Genomic DNA, 16,572 nt, shown 5'->3' with positions numbered 1-16,572 from the left:
TTTCTCATGAACCTATTTAATTCAATGATGTTTATCATATTAGGTTCCAATTACAGGTTCATATACCTTTTTAAACCCCTTTTCGCTCATATGCTTATTTTGACCCGTTAAGGGTATTTAAGCATATTTTAAGCACGAATTGCTTTCATTCGTTTCTAAATGCATATGTCCACATTTCTTATCAAATGATCTCCCACCACAACTATAGTTGTGGTGGATTCAATGTGGCGATTTATATATTCCGAGTTTTACCCTTCGAATCATTATTTTACGGCAAAGACTCTTATGGAGTCATTTGAGCAACATTTTACATCCTTCGCTACATACTTATTCAAAGTATTTATTTCATCATATAACTCATTTCCAAACAACCTTTAAGGGTCATTTGCTCGATTTATCTTACAAGGGCATTTTAGTCAATTTTAGTCCTTCTTTTACGACAAAGGACTTTTAATACTTGTTTGACCCCAAAATCCGTCCTTTTAACCATAATCTTGTTTAGAAACCATTTGGTTTCTAAAACACCATGATTATAACTTAAATTATTCGGTTTACCTATAAGATAACCGAATATTCATTTTCAACTTCACTTAACTCTCATTGAACCTTACATTCTAAATGAGTAGTTAACCTATCATACATACCTGGCTCGGATCAACATATTGACCCATTTAATGCTTTGCTTAATAAACACTAATTAATAGCGATGCAAATTTCCATTCGATATATATTCCTGTAATCATACACTTGACAAAGTCATTAGTGGATATCGTCAAAGGATGATATTTTCACCTTTTGACCCGTTTAGTCTGAATGACTGTTTATCTTTGCAAGATGATATTTACTATCATCTCATCTACATGACTCGCTCCGGTTTAGACCGTATGTTCATTTTACTTATAAACCATTTCTAAATGCTTTTTACCCCTTATGACTTTCGCCATAAAGTGGCTTTCAACACTAACGGTAATCGTCAACGACTGATCGAATTACCGTTTTACCTTTATTATTTGTATTAGTTTATCTTATAAGGTAATTATTCAAAACTCGTTATTTATTAGTCCTTTCATGACTAAATAACCGTATTAGCTCTTTTTAACCATTGAACATGGTTTATCTTTATTGTCTTTTGTTCCGAACCGCACATGTGGTGTCGGAACATCAGAATTCAAACAAGACTTTATATTATTTAGAACCTATAAAATCAATAGGTATTAAATAAATAGAGTGTAAGCTTTACTTACCTAGCATCCAGATTATGCTTTTCCTTCATTCCTGATTCGTTTGACCCGCTTCCTTCCCAAGCTTTCACCTAGCTCGTCAAGCGTCAAACTATCATTGTAATTTGTAAGATGGTTAGACTAGTTATAATCATTCACGACTATTCCATCCTACGATCTTTATGTCGAAATTATCATTTGATCATATAATTGGTCATTTTAACTTTTAAAAAGTCAAACTACCTATTGACGAAAGTAATTACACGATGTAGATCAACTACTCGTTTTATTACTTTGTCAATATCCGGTAAGCATCACTCTTATGCCACCGGTTTAATTACTTATTCAATCAAGTTCATGTAATCGAAATTCATCGAATTAACACAACTTTAATCATTTTTAACACATGATGATATCAAACATCATTCTAACATTAATCAATCATCATTTTCATTTTATCATACAAAACCCGTTTCATAGTAAGTATGACCATAAACTCAAACACACAATTTGTTCAAGTATTTCCTTTTTTCTCTCATATATGATGATTATAAACACAATTATATCATCAATTTCATCATATGATTAATACCCACTTATCCTAGTGTAGTAAAATCATCAAATCATTCAATTTATAGCATCTTATGTATAATTTTCACTTAGGGTTTGGTTCCTAAGCAATTATACATCATAATTCAGCCATAGCTTCTTTAATTAATCCCTAATTCGCAGATTATGAGATTTATCAAATTTCAAAACTTCAAGAATCATCAAAATTTTACATACCTTATCCCCTAGCTTGGGTAATCATTAATTCACATTCGGTTGTGAATTTGGGCTTCGTTTAGATCTTTAATTTGATAATTTTCTTGGAATTAGGGTTTTGGTTCCTGGGGAACCTCCTGGTCGACGAACAGAACACACAATTTGTGTGTGTTTTGTTTTAAAACCCCTTTTAATAATTATCATTCAAGTCTATCCAGATTTGGCCCCTCTTGTTTGGTTAGTTATTAAGTAGGCTACAACCTACTTATTTCTAACACTATTTCCACTCATTAACTAAGTTAAACATTCCTAGTTAAATTAGTGGGTTCGGGGACTTTATGACTCAGTTTATTTTAAGTCCCGTTAACTTGGGCTTCTATAAACTTTATTTTTTTAAAAGCTTTCTTCCAGCTTTTATTTAATATTAGGCTTATTTATTTAAAAATCCTAATATTCACCGGGTTACTTTTACCATTACGGTAATTTACCCGTCTTTTAGTATTAATATGGTTTGATTAACAAACCCGTTTTCGGGGTGTTACAGTTTCCTTGCTGACTCAGACCAATGGGTTGAGGGTAACACTGTCTGGAAGGGGGCCTACCACTTTTCACATTAATAACTTACTTAATTATCTTTCAATAATCCGACCTTGTGGGACTGTATCCCTGCTGACTTAGATCAATAGGTTGAGCGTAACGCTACCTGGAAGGGAGCTTACTACTATAACTTAAAGATAATCTCTTAAAATGCCCAAAGTACGGAAATCATTAAAGAATACATAAAAGAGGAGTTAGAACCATGTGATTCCTTCTTGTCTATTTGTTTTTCTTATTTTATTTTTGTTTTCTTGTTTATCTTTTTAAATCTTTCAAAAACTTTTATCAAAGTTTGGTTAGATTAGACGTTAACGATAAGCCGGTATTAAAAGCTCTTGTGTCAATGGGTGACCTCAGTATCTTGCCATCACTATACTATGTCCGCAATGGGTGCACTTGCCCTAATGCGTGTAGAGTGATAGTATTATATCGTGTTTTATAAATTTAAAACTTGATTCACAAGTAAAAAGGGGTTAAAATATATCTAAAAATCACACTCACACCCTCACACGTCATTGGACTAGAAGGAATACCGTTTCATTACAGTAACCGGACACGGGTAATCCATTAGTTCTAGGCGCGCCTTGTTTTCAGGATCGAACTGGTCAAAACATTGTTCATAGATGATGTCGGCTGTGCTTTCGGGGTCGATGAGGACATACTCCGTCTCATATTGGCCGATGATGTCGGTGATGACGACGGGGCGTGTGGCACGAGGCCCCCTGCGCACCACCGGGAAAATTACCTGCTGTTCTTGCCGCGATGCTTCATATGGGCGCTTGCCCTTGCTCTCTGTGCTTCTTCTTGGTTAGTCGACCATATGAGTCTCTAAACGACGAATTTTCTTCTGACCCCATCATCATTCCTCTGTATCTAGCGCATTTCCTTGCGCACATTTTTCACCAAGTGTCTTAGTTTGCCGCTCTTGAAGGCCTTTTCTATCTCTTGGCGAAGGCTGATGCAATCATCTGTAAAGTGACCCGTGTCTTTATGGAAATCATAATAAAATTAGGGTCATGGCTCTTTTTGTTTGACATAGGTTTAGGAGCTTTGAAATCATGGTTCTCCATAATAAGAACCTTTTTAGGTGTCTTATTCAACGGAATCCAGTGTTTCTCCCTGTTCTCGTTCTTTACCGCCTTGCGGTATCGAATTCTGTCAATCGTGGCGCGCACGTCTTTCTTGTAGCTAGGCCTTTCCTCGTAACCGTTGAACTAGTGGTGCTTGCTTGACTCCTGTGCGTTGACTCTTGAGTAGTGGTCGTCAGAATAATAACTAGACTTACCTCCGGTCAGTGATTCCTCTGTTTGCGCGACCTCCTTGTCTGCTGCCATCAGTTTATCCCACTCCTTACACATGCCGTCTCTGCCTGTGATCGTCCGGATTAGACTATCACAATGGATTGCCTTTTTGAAGTGGGCGCGCATCAGATCTTTGCTCACACCACCGATCTCTAAACACTCCTTGTTGAAGAGAGTGATAAAGTCTTCCAAACCATCGTTATCGCATCGCCAAATATTTATGACTTCAGAAGTATCGTGCTTGTATCGTCTTTGTTGGCTGAAGTGGGCAAGTAACTGTTCCTGGAAATCAATCCACAATTTAATTCTTCCTGCGGGGAGGCTGTCGAACCACACGCGAGCCGCCCCGTAAGTGTTTGACAAAGAGATGGCAGCATATGGGCATGGTCCATCCACCCACTACACTAACGCTCGTAAAAAGCTGAATATGATCCTCCGGATCAGTTAAACCATTGAACTTACCCACAATTTATGGAAGTTTGGCCTTCTCTAGAGGAGCCAAAGCGATGCTCCGGATGAATTTAGAGTGTTTAGTTGCTGCCGCTGGCTGATAGATGAGGCTGAAGTCGTGCTCTGCCGCTTCGTTGTACGTGACGCGTGGCCTTGGCTTGTATGATTCATGATTCTTCTACAAATGGTTGAAAACTGAAGTGCTTACCTCCTGTTGGTACTGTTGGTGCACTACGTCTATTGACTTCGTCTTGTATCATGTAATAGATTAGGATAGGTTAGAATATTCTGTGCACGAGGTTCGAGAAACAAAATATGGTGGAATAGCATGTAGGTCCGCTTTTATGGACATTGTCCATAAAAGCGAACCACTCTCATCATAACAGGTTCGCTTTTAGGACAGGTCACATAAGCGAACCTGATACACTATAAATAGGTGCATGGTTAGTTCATTTGGTAACGGCTCGGAACTTGTAACGAAGTGCTGTCGGTTTGCTTCCAGGTTGTAAACATTGTCAGAATTAATACAAGAAGCATTATATTTAGTTTGAGCGTCTGATTCATCGATTCCGCCTTTGAATTAGATAAATGACTCTTCTGATCGACTCATTCAGGGTCAACGACGATCCAACAAGTGGTATCAGAGCTCAGGAGGAAGAGTTCAGCTCAAATTTGATTCGTTTTCTGTCTTCTACACCTTCTTTTTAGTATTAGACAAGTTTCCACGGTTAAAATCGGACGAAATTTTCACAGGACATGTATTAGTGGACAATAACAAACCCTTGGAAGTTTCGAGTTAAAATTCGGACTAAATTTGGTCAAAATAACTTTCGAATACAGGTCCGCTCGATCGAAACATGTCAGGTCCGCTTTTGTGACTCTGGTCCGTTCCAAAAACAGCCTAGGTCCGCTCGAAATTGCACAGTAGATCCGCTTTTCAGGTAGATCCGCTCGAATCGAACAAGCCTGGTCCGCTCGAGCATACAACATCTGGTCCGCTCGAGCATACAATCCTGGTCCGCTTGTATAAACAATTTTGGTCCGTTCGAATGACACTTTTTGGTCCGCTCGAATGACACTTTATGGTTCGCTCGAATGACATTTTCTGATCCACTTTTGGTCCGCTCGAACAACATCATCTAGTTCGCTTATTTGGTCCAATCGAGATTCGCTTATTCGGTCAGAGTTATTGGTCTGCTTATTTGACCAATCTGGTTTTGCTCATTCGTTCAATCTGATTTTCGCCCAAGTGTCAAGATTATTTCACGACAATCGAGTGTTAGCACATTTCAAATTACTTGATATTGTTTGAACTGATTAAGTTTGTTTGTTTTGCTTCCAGGTTATTGATTGTCAGGTGATCAAAAATGTCGAACAATGGTGAAGAATTCTACAATACATTCTACAATGCGTTCACTTCCGAATCGTCAGATAGAAGATCTGAGTTGAAAGAATATTCAAAAGAGATTTCGGATAATCTGAAGTTCGAAAACATGTACGGAAGCCAACAGAAGCCACCAAAGTTGAAGAAAGTCAAAGATTATAATTGGTGGAAAAACAGGTTTAAAGGGTGGGTGAAAGCTTTCGCTCCTGAGAGTTGGTTAAAGTTAGTAACTGAATATCAAGCACCAGAGAAAGCAGGAGGAGAGTTAATCGAGGAGAAAGATTTTTCAGAAAAAGATGTAAAGAATGTTGTTGCTGAATACAGAATGATAACATTGATCAAATAGTCGGTGAGAGAGGATATTATCTCATTGCTTGAACAAGAAAAAACTTCAAAGAAATTGTGGGAAGCATTGGAGAGAAAGTGTATTGGGAGTAATGAGATTGTCAAAAACAAGAAGAAGTTGTTGCGTAGAGAGTTTGATTTATTCAGTTGTATGAAAAATGAATCTGTTTGTAAAATGCTAGAGAGATTCGGACATCTGAAAATGGAGTTGACCAGACATGGAATCAATTATGATGAAGATTTGATGGTGGATAAATTGTTTGATTCATTGCCAAATGATCAAGAATGGCAATATTTCGCTCTTATGCTGAAGAATACAATCAAGCCAGATGAGTTAAAGATTGATTTGCTGATTGAAAGGCTTGAAAGTCATGAATTGGAGTTAAAGAGATCTAAAGTCAACAGTCCAGCTTATCAGCAGAATGTGGAGCTTTATTACAGAGGAAATATACCAAATGCTGGTTCTCTAAAAACAGCATTTTCTGCAGAAAGTTCGAACTCAGTCAACAATGAAAGTCTTCACAGTGGTCTCACAGTGGTTCTTCTTCAAACACTTCAGACCAATCTGCTTCAAAGAATGTATTTCAGTGTAATATTGCAATCGATTTGAAGAATGGGCAGAACTTCAGTGAAGAATCAGCAAAACAACAGATGGTTTTCTTAGCATCTGTACTGGAATCGTATGAAGGCCTCGTCGCAGGGAAGATTGGAAATACCAAATTGACAAAAGAAGAGTATGATCAAATAGACCCCGAGGAGATGGAACTGATGGATATCAGATGGAACTCATGGAGATTACGGGGAGGAAGTCAATTGGAGGGCCATCTACCAAACTGGGTTTTGATAAATCCAAAGTGACATGTTTCAAATGCAAACAAAAAGGTCACTTCATGCGCGAGTGCAGAAATTCGTATGTTGCTGATGATTCTGAAAACCCGTTCAATGAAGATTATTACAAGAAGCGATTTACCATCAAAATAAGTCTGAACCACCAAGGTTGAAACAACAGGAAGAAAAATCAAGGGCTCTTGCAGTCATTTATGATGATGAAGGTTATGACTGGAGCAAAGAAGTTCTTCCAGAACAAGATGCTGTTGGTTATGCATTTGTTGCAAAAGATGATCATGATACCTGGTGGAGAAGAGACAGTGCAAGATGGGAGATTGGCAAACTGTATGAACCATTTCAAGAAGCACAGAGAGCCAAGAGATGGAATGAAGAGTTGGAGTGTTACTTGGACCCACAGGGTAATCCAGTGGTAGATCCGTCAAAAGTTAATTTTGATGCTGTAACCAATGTGTTTCCAAGTGAGCGAACTTTCAACACGAAAAGGCTTTCTGATAAAAGCTATCTGCCAGAGTTGATGAACAAGTTGAGAGAAGTTTCTGAAGCAAGTCTACCAAAGGTAGTAGAAATGAAGAAGAGAAAAGAAGAAGAGTTGAAGAAGATGATTGAAGAGGTAAAGACTGTTGCAAAGCTTGCTGGTGAAGAGAATCAAAAAGCTGAGGAAGAACAGAAGCCGAAAGAGATGGAAGAAAAAGTTGAGAAGATACAGGAGACAAAGGCAGCTGAGCACGCCGAGGTGTCAATCACTGAGGTAATAAAATCCTCTGAATTATCAAATGATGAATTGGTTGTAGAAAAGGAAAACAAGTGCAGGAATTGCATTGAAAAGTGCAAAGCCTTTACTGAAAAAGAAGAAATAATAAAAACAAAAGATAATGAAATGAATAAACTTGAAAATGCTTTAAAATTGAAATGTAAAGAGAGGATTGACACAGAGCAAAGTTTAAAATTAAAAGTTGAGAAATTAACTCAGAAATGTCATGATTTTGAAAAAGAAAATAAGGTTTTGAAAGGAAAATGTGACACAAAATGTGTTGATTGCATTGAGAAAGAATCTAAGTTTCTAGAGTTACAAAAACAGTATGATTCTTTAAAATGGTCAAGTCAGAGAGTACAAGAAGCTTATGATACTTTGAAGAGCCAAGTCAAAAGTTTTCATCAAAGATTGTCTGAAACTTTAACAACCAAAGAAATGTATGAAAGACAGTTTAAAGAAAAGCAAATTGAATTAAACAAGCGTGTTGATGAAATTGCTAATCTTAAACAAGTCTTGGCTGAAAAAGAAAACATTGTTACAAAACTTCAAAGTTATCATAACTCTTCGTACATTCTCGAACGTATTTTCAATATCACACCAGATGACAAAGATACTAATAATTGTAAAAAGGGTATTGGTTCAGAATTTCATCAGGTACCACCACCATTGAGAGACAATTATACTTTTTATGATGAGGAAAATGTGGCAAAGGGTTTGAACATAGCTGACCAATTACCTAAAAGTATCGATGTGACTTACACCAAATCTGATGATGCTGATGATTCAGAGGTGGTATGTAAGGTGGGTGATAGTGTTTTGAAAAGTAAGTCTGAATCACAGGATGAAGATGAAGGAAATCTTTATGATGGTTATCTGAAAGACACAAAATCCGAGAAGAATTTGAATGATGATTCAAAAGGATTGGTTTATACCATGATTGGATCTGACAAACTATTCTTAGATGTTGTTTTCCCGATTCAGAATGTGATTTCAGAGAAAATTGACAAAGTTTTCAAGATGGTTGAAATTGAGAAGTCTGAAATGTTGAAGTTTGCTGGTAAAGGTTTCAAAGGGTGTTATAACAAACCTGGTTCTAAGAAGAAAAACATGAAGTCTGGTTTGGGGTATAAGAAGAAACATAATTGAAATAGAACTGAAAGGTCCAATTTTCAGACAAAAATGACTTTTGTTCAAGGAAAAAGCTTCACCGAAGAAGAAAGACTCAAAATTGGAAAACAATCTAATGCAGAGTTTGAGGCCATGAAAAAGAAACAATAACAGCCAAAAGATGTGTCAAAGAAAGTTTATTTTAAATGCGATCAAATTGGACATGTTGCACGAAAGTGTCAAAATCCAAAGTCTGTTGATGTTGAAAAAGAGAAATCTGGGAATGAGAAACCAAGGTCAACCAGATTTGATTCGAGACAAACTTGGAAATTTAGCACAAACAAGTTTGCTTCAAATCAAAATTGGAAATCAAACCCGAACAAGTTTGATTCTAGACAGACCTGGAACTCTCACACACCCAGATTGAGAACGACACAGAGTCAGAGAATACCGGTTGGTGTGACAAAACCTCAAGAGATTTGGAAACCTAAAAATGTTGTTCAAACTCAAAAGGTTCAAAAAGAAACAAATTTTTACAAAAGAGGTACTCTGGAAGGTCAAGTGTGGTCGGTTAAGAAACGTGTTGATGTGATAAAAGATGAGAAACAGAAACAAATATGGAAACCAAAAACTGACACAATAAGTTCAACTTCTGAGGTGAAAACGTCTGAGGAATCAGTTTTGGTTGCCTATGATGCAAATTTTCCACCGCTCAAGGCTGAAAACTTTAAAATTCAGGTTGCTAGAATCAAGGTTACACCTAAGGCTGCTGAGGCCTGGGTGGACACCATGTTTGATTAAGCGGTTGAAATCGCCGGAGCTTCCTTTATTGCGAAGCATGAATCGGCATCTATCTTTATTGATTGAAATTTTTGTGTGTAAAATTGTTTGAATATTTGATAAAGTTTGAATGTGCAGGTGATCGATGATGCTGAAGATTGTAAGAGTGTTGCACAGGAAGAGGTTGAAGATCCCTGGTTTTGGTCAGACAGGGAGTTTGTTTGTTGTTTTGTATAAATTTGTGTTGTGTTTGATGATTGCTGTTTGTTTGTTGGTTGTTTGTTTGTTTGGTTGATGATTGAGATGTTTGATGATTAGTTTACTTTGAATAAGTGGTGATGGACTACGCCGAAACCCTCACGGCTGAACAAGCATGATTACTGTCACAGGTTGAAGAACGGTTTTCTAGCTGTCAAAATCAATGGGTTGTAAATCATGGGGGTACGTTATATTTTCTGCACAACAGAGCATGAGATGCAGAAAATGGATGGCGAGACAAAGCTATCAGTATCGGTTTGTCAAATTTCTTTAATGATTTTGCATTTTAGGGGGAGAAAAATTGTCAGAAAATACAAAAACATTAGAAAATTTGAAAAAGCCAAAAACATGATAAAATTCAAAAATTTGAGTTTTGCGTAAAAAGAAGGAAATGATAGTACATCAGTAGACAGTTACAGTATGCTAAAGAATTGTAATGATTAAATAGCGTTAAACAGTCTCACTGATGATATGCCGATAGGTTTTTGTACATTTAGTAAACTTTTTTGGGATATAAACCTAAATTCAAACACTTGCTTATTTTGTGGGGAACACTACTTGGATATATAGGTAATCCCTGAAATCTTGTTTGAAAGGTCCCTGAAAAGCCACTGCAGAATGTTTATGGCAGAAACCTATTTAAGAAACACAAATATGACACGCATTAAAGTGAGTAAATAAATGTGCATTAAAAGATCTCAATTTTGCAAGTTTTTGTTTTTAAAGCTATCAAACAATTAATATGGGAATAAACATATAACAAAGTGGTCATGGACATATCTAAAACAACACATTCTATCATCAAAGATCATATTTATCTTTCCCAAATTCCCATCACTTTGAATTCATAAACACTAATATCAAACACACATAAAATCCACTTCTTTCAGACTTGCCACCACTCCACCACCACTACAACACCAACACTCACCACCATCATCCATCTTCCATCATTTAGAGTGTGTAGTAGTCTCGGGATCCAAGATCAATCGTAAGAGTTCTTGTCAAACAAAGGCCATGCTTGGCTAAACTCTTACATCACTTGGTGAAGACAAATCTTTTATGTATTAATTTTTGAGTTCCAACCTTTGGCTCTTTTTTATTTGGATATGTATTAATGACTTTAATAACTAGTTTTCTATATTGAAGGTGACATTCTTAATGTGTTGTTGATTCACTCATTCATGTCTTTACGGTCTATATAAAGCACGTTAACTACTTGGAAGGGGGTTAGAAGGGTGGTTGGGTAACTCTATGTCTCGTTCAGTGTATAGATCCTGTGAGAACCTGGTTCAAGCTTAGTAAGACTTCACGAGTGGGTGGTACTGTTCGCCTTGGGAGAAGTAAGAAACCACTTGAATCCCTTATCTATAAACTACTATTAAAACTTTAAACCAACCCTGCTGGACTGTTTGTGTAAGACCCTTAGTCAAATTATACGATTATTTTATAAATTTCGACTATAATAGTGTATTTACGGTTAACCATACACTAAAAATACAGGTTCGTAAAAACTTTTTAAGAAATAAAACATTTCCACATTTTATAAAACATTTGCCGTTTAAAACGTGACGACGAATCATTTCGCGGAAGCGTTGTTCTTTATATGTTCGGTTCTTCATTTAGCTTTAGCTTGATCGTCCTCCGGTAACTCAAATAGTACCTACATTTCATAAAATATGAAATGAGTTTCATAAAATATGAAATGAGTTAGTCATATAGCGCTTAAAACATGTCTAAACGAGTTCGCCCATCAGTAGGAATGTTCATTAAATAGTAGGGGTTTTTACTGAATAGTAGGAGTATTCACTGTACAGTAGGAGTATTCACTGTACAGTATGAGTGTTCCCTGGACAGTAGGGGTTTTCTAAATTATTCGACCCGTTCGTGCATTTATCAAACAAACAAGTTTGTTGACCGCTATTTCTCATGAACCTATTTAATTCAATGATGTTTATCATATTAGGTTCCAATTACAGGTTCATATACCTTCTTAAACCCCTTTTCGCTCATATGCTTATTTTGACCCATTAAGGGTATTTAAGCATATTTTAAGCACGAATTGCTTTCATTCGTTTCTAAATGCATATGTCCACATTTCTTATCAAATGATCTCCCACCACAACTTTCAATGTGGTGATTTATATATTCCGAGTTTTATCCTTCGAATCATTATTTTACGGCAAAGACTCTTATGGAGTCATTTGACCAACATTTTACATCCTTCGCTTTTTATACTTATTCAAAGTATTTATTTCATCATATAACTCATTTCCAAACAACCTTTAAGGGTCATTTGCTCGATTTATCTTACAAGGGCGTTTTAGTCAATTTTAGTCCTTCTTTTACGACAAAGGACTTTTAATACTTGTTTGACCCCAAAATCCGTCCTTTTAACCATGATCTTGTTTAGAAACCATTAGGTTTCTAAAACACCATGATTATAACTTAAATTATTCGGTTTACCTATAAGATAACCGAATATTCATTTTCAACTTCACTTAACTCTCATTGAACCTTACGTTCTAAATGAGTAGTTAACCTATCATACATACCTGGCTCGGATCAACATACTAACCCATTTAATGCTTTGCCTAATAAACGCTAATTAATAGCGATGCAAATTTCCTTTCGATATATATTCCTGTAATCATACACTTGACAAAGTCATTAGTCGATATCGTCAAAGGGTGATATTTTCACCTTTTGACCCGTTTAGTCTGAATGACTGTTTATCTTTGCAAGATGATATTTACTATCATCTCATCTACATGACTCGCTCCGGTTTACACCGTATGTTCATTTTACTTATAAACCATTTCTAAATGCTTTTTACCCCTTATGACTTTCGCCATAAAGTGGCTTTCAACACTAACAGTAATCGTCAACGACAGATCGGATTACCGTTTTACCTTTATTATTTGTATTAGTTTATCTTATAAGGTAATTATTCAAAACTCGTTATTTATTAGTCCTTTCATGACTAAATAACCGTATTAGCTCTTTTTAACCATTGAACATGGTTTATCTTTATTGTCTTTTGTTCCGAACCGCACATGTCGTGTCGGAGCATTAGAATTCAAACAAGACTTTATATTATTTAGAACCTATAAAATCAATAGGTATTAAATAAATAGAGTGTAAGCTTTACTTACCAAGCATCCAGATTATGCTTTTCCTTCATTCCTGATTCGTTTGACCCGCTTCCTTCCCAAGCTTTCACCTAGCTCGTCAAGCGTCAAACTATCGTTGTAATTTGTAAGATGGTTAGACTAGTTATTATCATTCACGACTATTCCATCCTACGATCTTTATGTCGAAATTATCATTTGATCCTATAATTGGTCATTTTAACTTTTAAAAAGTCAAACTACCTATTGACGAAAGTAATTACACGATGTAGATCAACTACTCGTTTTATTACTTTGTCAATATCCAGTAAGCATCACTCTTATGCTACCGGTTTAATTACTTATTCAATCATGTTCATGTAATCGAAATTCATTGAATTAACACAACTTTAATCATTTTTAACACATGATGATATCAAACATCATTCTAACATTATTCTATCATCATTTTCATTTTATCATACAAAACCCGTTTCATAGTAAGTATGACCATAAATTCAAACACACAATTTGTTCAAGTATTTCCTTATTTCTCTCATATATTGTCACGGCCCCCGTGCCTGGTTTGACCCGGTCCAGGAGCCGTGGGACAGAAAACCCGTGGTATTCATGTTTACAGCGAAAGTCTTAACAGGATCGTTTAAACTTGAAAATGCCCGAGTATTATTTATTTACAATTCTGGATAAACCCCGTAATTTACAGTAGAGGAATTTCATAATCCCTTTGTTTTACAAAACATGTTTATTTATTTATTCAAGCCACTACTTTAAGCTTTGGGAGTGCTCCGTAGCACTTGTACTTGATTCACAGTAGGTCACCTGAAACATGTTGTAAAACATTTTGTCAGCGGGGAAATACTGAGTGAATCATTCATTTTAAATAAAAAGACACGTTGTTATAATTCACAGTATTAAGGGAGATTATAATGTTTCTATCAACCAATTACCCCAAATCGGTATTTGTCACTCGACTCGTTTCTGTGACTATGGTCAGATCACCCATTGGCTAACTCGTTGTCCAATGGTGACGGGAAATAAGTAATGTATACAAAACCCCATATACCGGCAGTAATTGAAGATTACATAAACTTAATCCCTGTAATTATAACTTTAAAACCAAACATGATTTTGAAAGCAATTTAGTAAAAAGAGAATGACTCACATTGCAAGTTTATACGGGCAGGGTTTTGCTTACTGGTAAGCTGAATAACCTAATTTAAACAATAATGCACACGAACCAGGTTAGTAACTAATACAACATTTACGATAACTCACGAGATACAACCCTCACAACGAATGACAAAGTGCGATACTTAAATATCCAGCGGATTCACAACGAATGACAGAGCATAGCCCGGATTTGGGCAACACCCAAACATCTTGTCGGAATCACGACGAATAACAAAGTATAACCCTAGTGCGGGCAGCACTTAAACATCCATTGGATAGTTTCAATCAATCGGATATTTAATCGTAGCAGCGGTCGAGTTATTACCCGGTATTGTGGCAGCACCTCACTATATGAAAATTATAATTTTGACAGCCTAACTTCGTTCTTTGATCGAATTTCTGAGCACGGAATGAAAGTCCCATGCACCGGCTATTTATAGCCTGAAAATGGGTTTTACGCGGCCCGCGTAACCCATAGGCAAACCTTACGCGTCCCGCGTGGCCGCCTAGTCTAGGCGTAGGTTTGCTGGGTCATGGGCTAGGCTTGACAGGTGGGTTATACGTGGCCCAAATGTGTATCCGGATAGATTTCAGGTTGACGCGGCCCGCGTAAAGACAAGTTTAACTTTCACGCGGCCCGTCTGAACTCCTAAAACCTATCTGGTTTGATTACTAAGTTGTGGCGGCCTGCGTAAGGTTAAGCTATTCCTTACGCGGCCCGTCTAAAACCCATTTTTCTTGTTTTCTTGATTTTTCAAGCTGGTTAGGGTTTTAAGGGTCCAGGTTTCCATTTATGGATAAATTAGGGACATTTTTGAAGGTCCTTACATCCTCCCCACCTTAAATAAAATCTCGTCCTCGAGATTTATTGAAATAAGTGTGGATATTTGTGCTTCATCTCTGATTCTAGCTCCCAAGTATATTCAGGTCCTCTCTTTGAATTCCATTTGACCTTGACCAGCACCAGTCGCTTGTGTTTAAGAAATTTGATCTTTCTGTCCTCTATTTGTAGTGGTTTTTCAACGAATTTCAACTTTTCATTTACTTGCACATCTTGGAGAGGTACTACCAGGGAATCGTCAGATAGACATTTCTTGAGGTTGGATACATGAAACACATCATGTACTCTAGCTAACTCTTCTGGTAATTGTAGACGGTAACCAACTGGTCCTATTCGTTGGCTTACTTGAAATGGTCCTATGTACCTTGGGCTCAGTTTTCCTTTCTTCCCAAATCGTACTACTCCTTTCCAAGGAGAAACTTTCAAAAGTACCTTGTCTCCGACTTGAAATTCTAGTGGCTTGCTGCGATTGTCTGCATAACTTTTCTGGCGATCTCGAGCTGTCTTTAGTCTTTCTTTGATTTGCGTTATCTTGTCGGTGGTTTCTTGCACAATCTCAGGTCCTGATAATTGACTTTCTCCTATTTCTGCCCAACAAACTGGAGTTCTACACTTGCGTCCATACAGTGCTTCGAATGGGGCAGCTTCAATGCTTGCATGATAACTATTGTTATAGGAGAATTCAATTAAAGGTAAATGATCATCCCAGTTTCCACCAAAATCTATTACATATGCTCTAAGCATGTCTTCCAAGGTTTGAATGGTTCTTTCACTTTGTCCGTCTGTTTGGGGATGATAAGCTGTACTTAAATTTAATCGAGTACCCATGGCTTCTTGGAAACTTGTCCAGAAGTGTGAGGTGAAACGACTATCCCTATCCGATACAATAGAGAGTGGGACTCCATGTAGGGATACTACTTCATCTACATAAAATTTTGCTAATCTTTCCATGGTGAAGGTTTCTTTAATTGGTAGAAAATGAGCTGACTTGGTTAATCGATCCACAATTACCCAAATCGCATCATTACCTTTTCGGGTTTTGGGTAACTTAGTAAAAAAATCCATAGTTATCAGTTCCCATTTCCAAATAGGCATTTCTAACTGTTGAAGTAACCCTGAAGGTTTCTGGTGTTCTGCCTTAACGTGTGAACAAGTAAGACACTTAGATATATAACTAGCTATGTCCTTTTTCATACCTATCCACCAGAAATTATTTCTTAAATCTTGGTACATTTTATTATTTCCAGGGTGAATAGTATACCTAGATTTATGGGCTTCCTCTAAAATCTTATTCCTTAAATCTCCCTGTTTAGGTACCCAAATCCTTTTCTTGTGGAATCTCCAAATTCCATCACTTCCTTATTCTAATTCTTTTATTCTCCTTTCATTTCTTCAGCATCATCCTTGATTGCTGTGGTTTGAACATTCTTTAATTGTTCCATTAAATCTAATTGTAGATTTAATCTAAGAGCACGAACTCGCTTTTGTTTTTCATGGTACTTACGACTTAAGGCATCTGCAACTATATTTGCCTTTCCCTCGTGATATTGAATATCACAGTCGTAATCGCTTAGAATTTCCATCCATCTTCTTTGCCTCATGTTCAGTTCTTTTTGCCCA

Source organism: Helianthus annuus, chromosome 5, assembly GCF_002127325.2.
Source record: "Helianthus annuus cultivar XRQ/B chromosome 5, HanXRQr2.0-SUNRISE, whole genome shotgun sequence".
NCBI lineage: Eukaryota > Viridiplantae > Streptophyta > Magnoliopsida > Asterales > Asteraceae > Helianthus > Helianthus annuus.
This window is presented reverse-complemented; position numbering follows the sequence as displayed.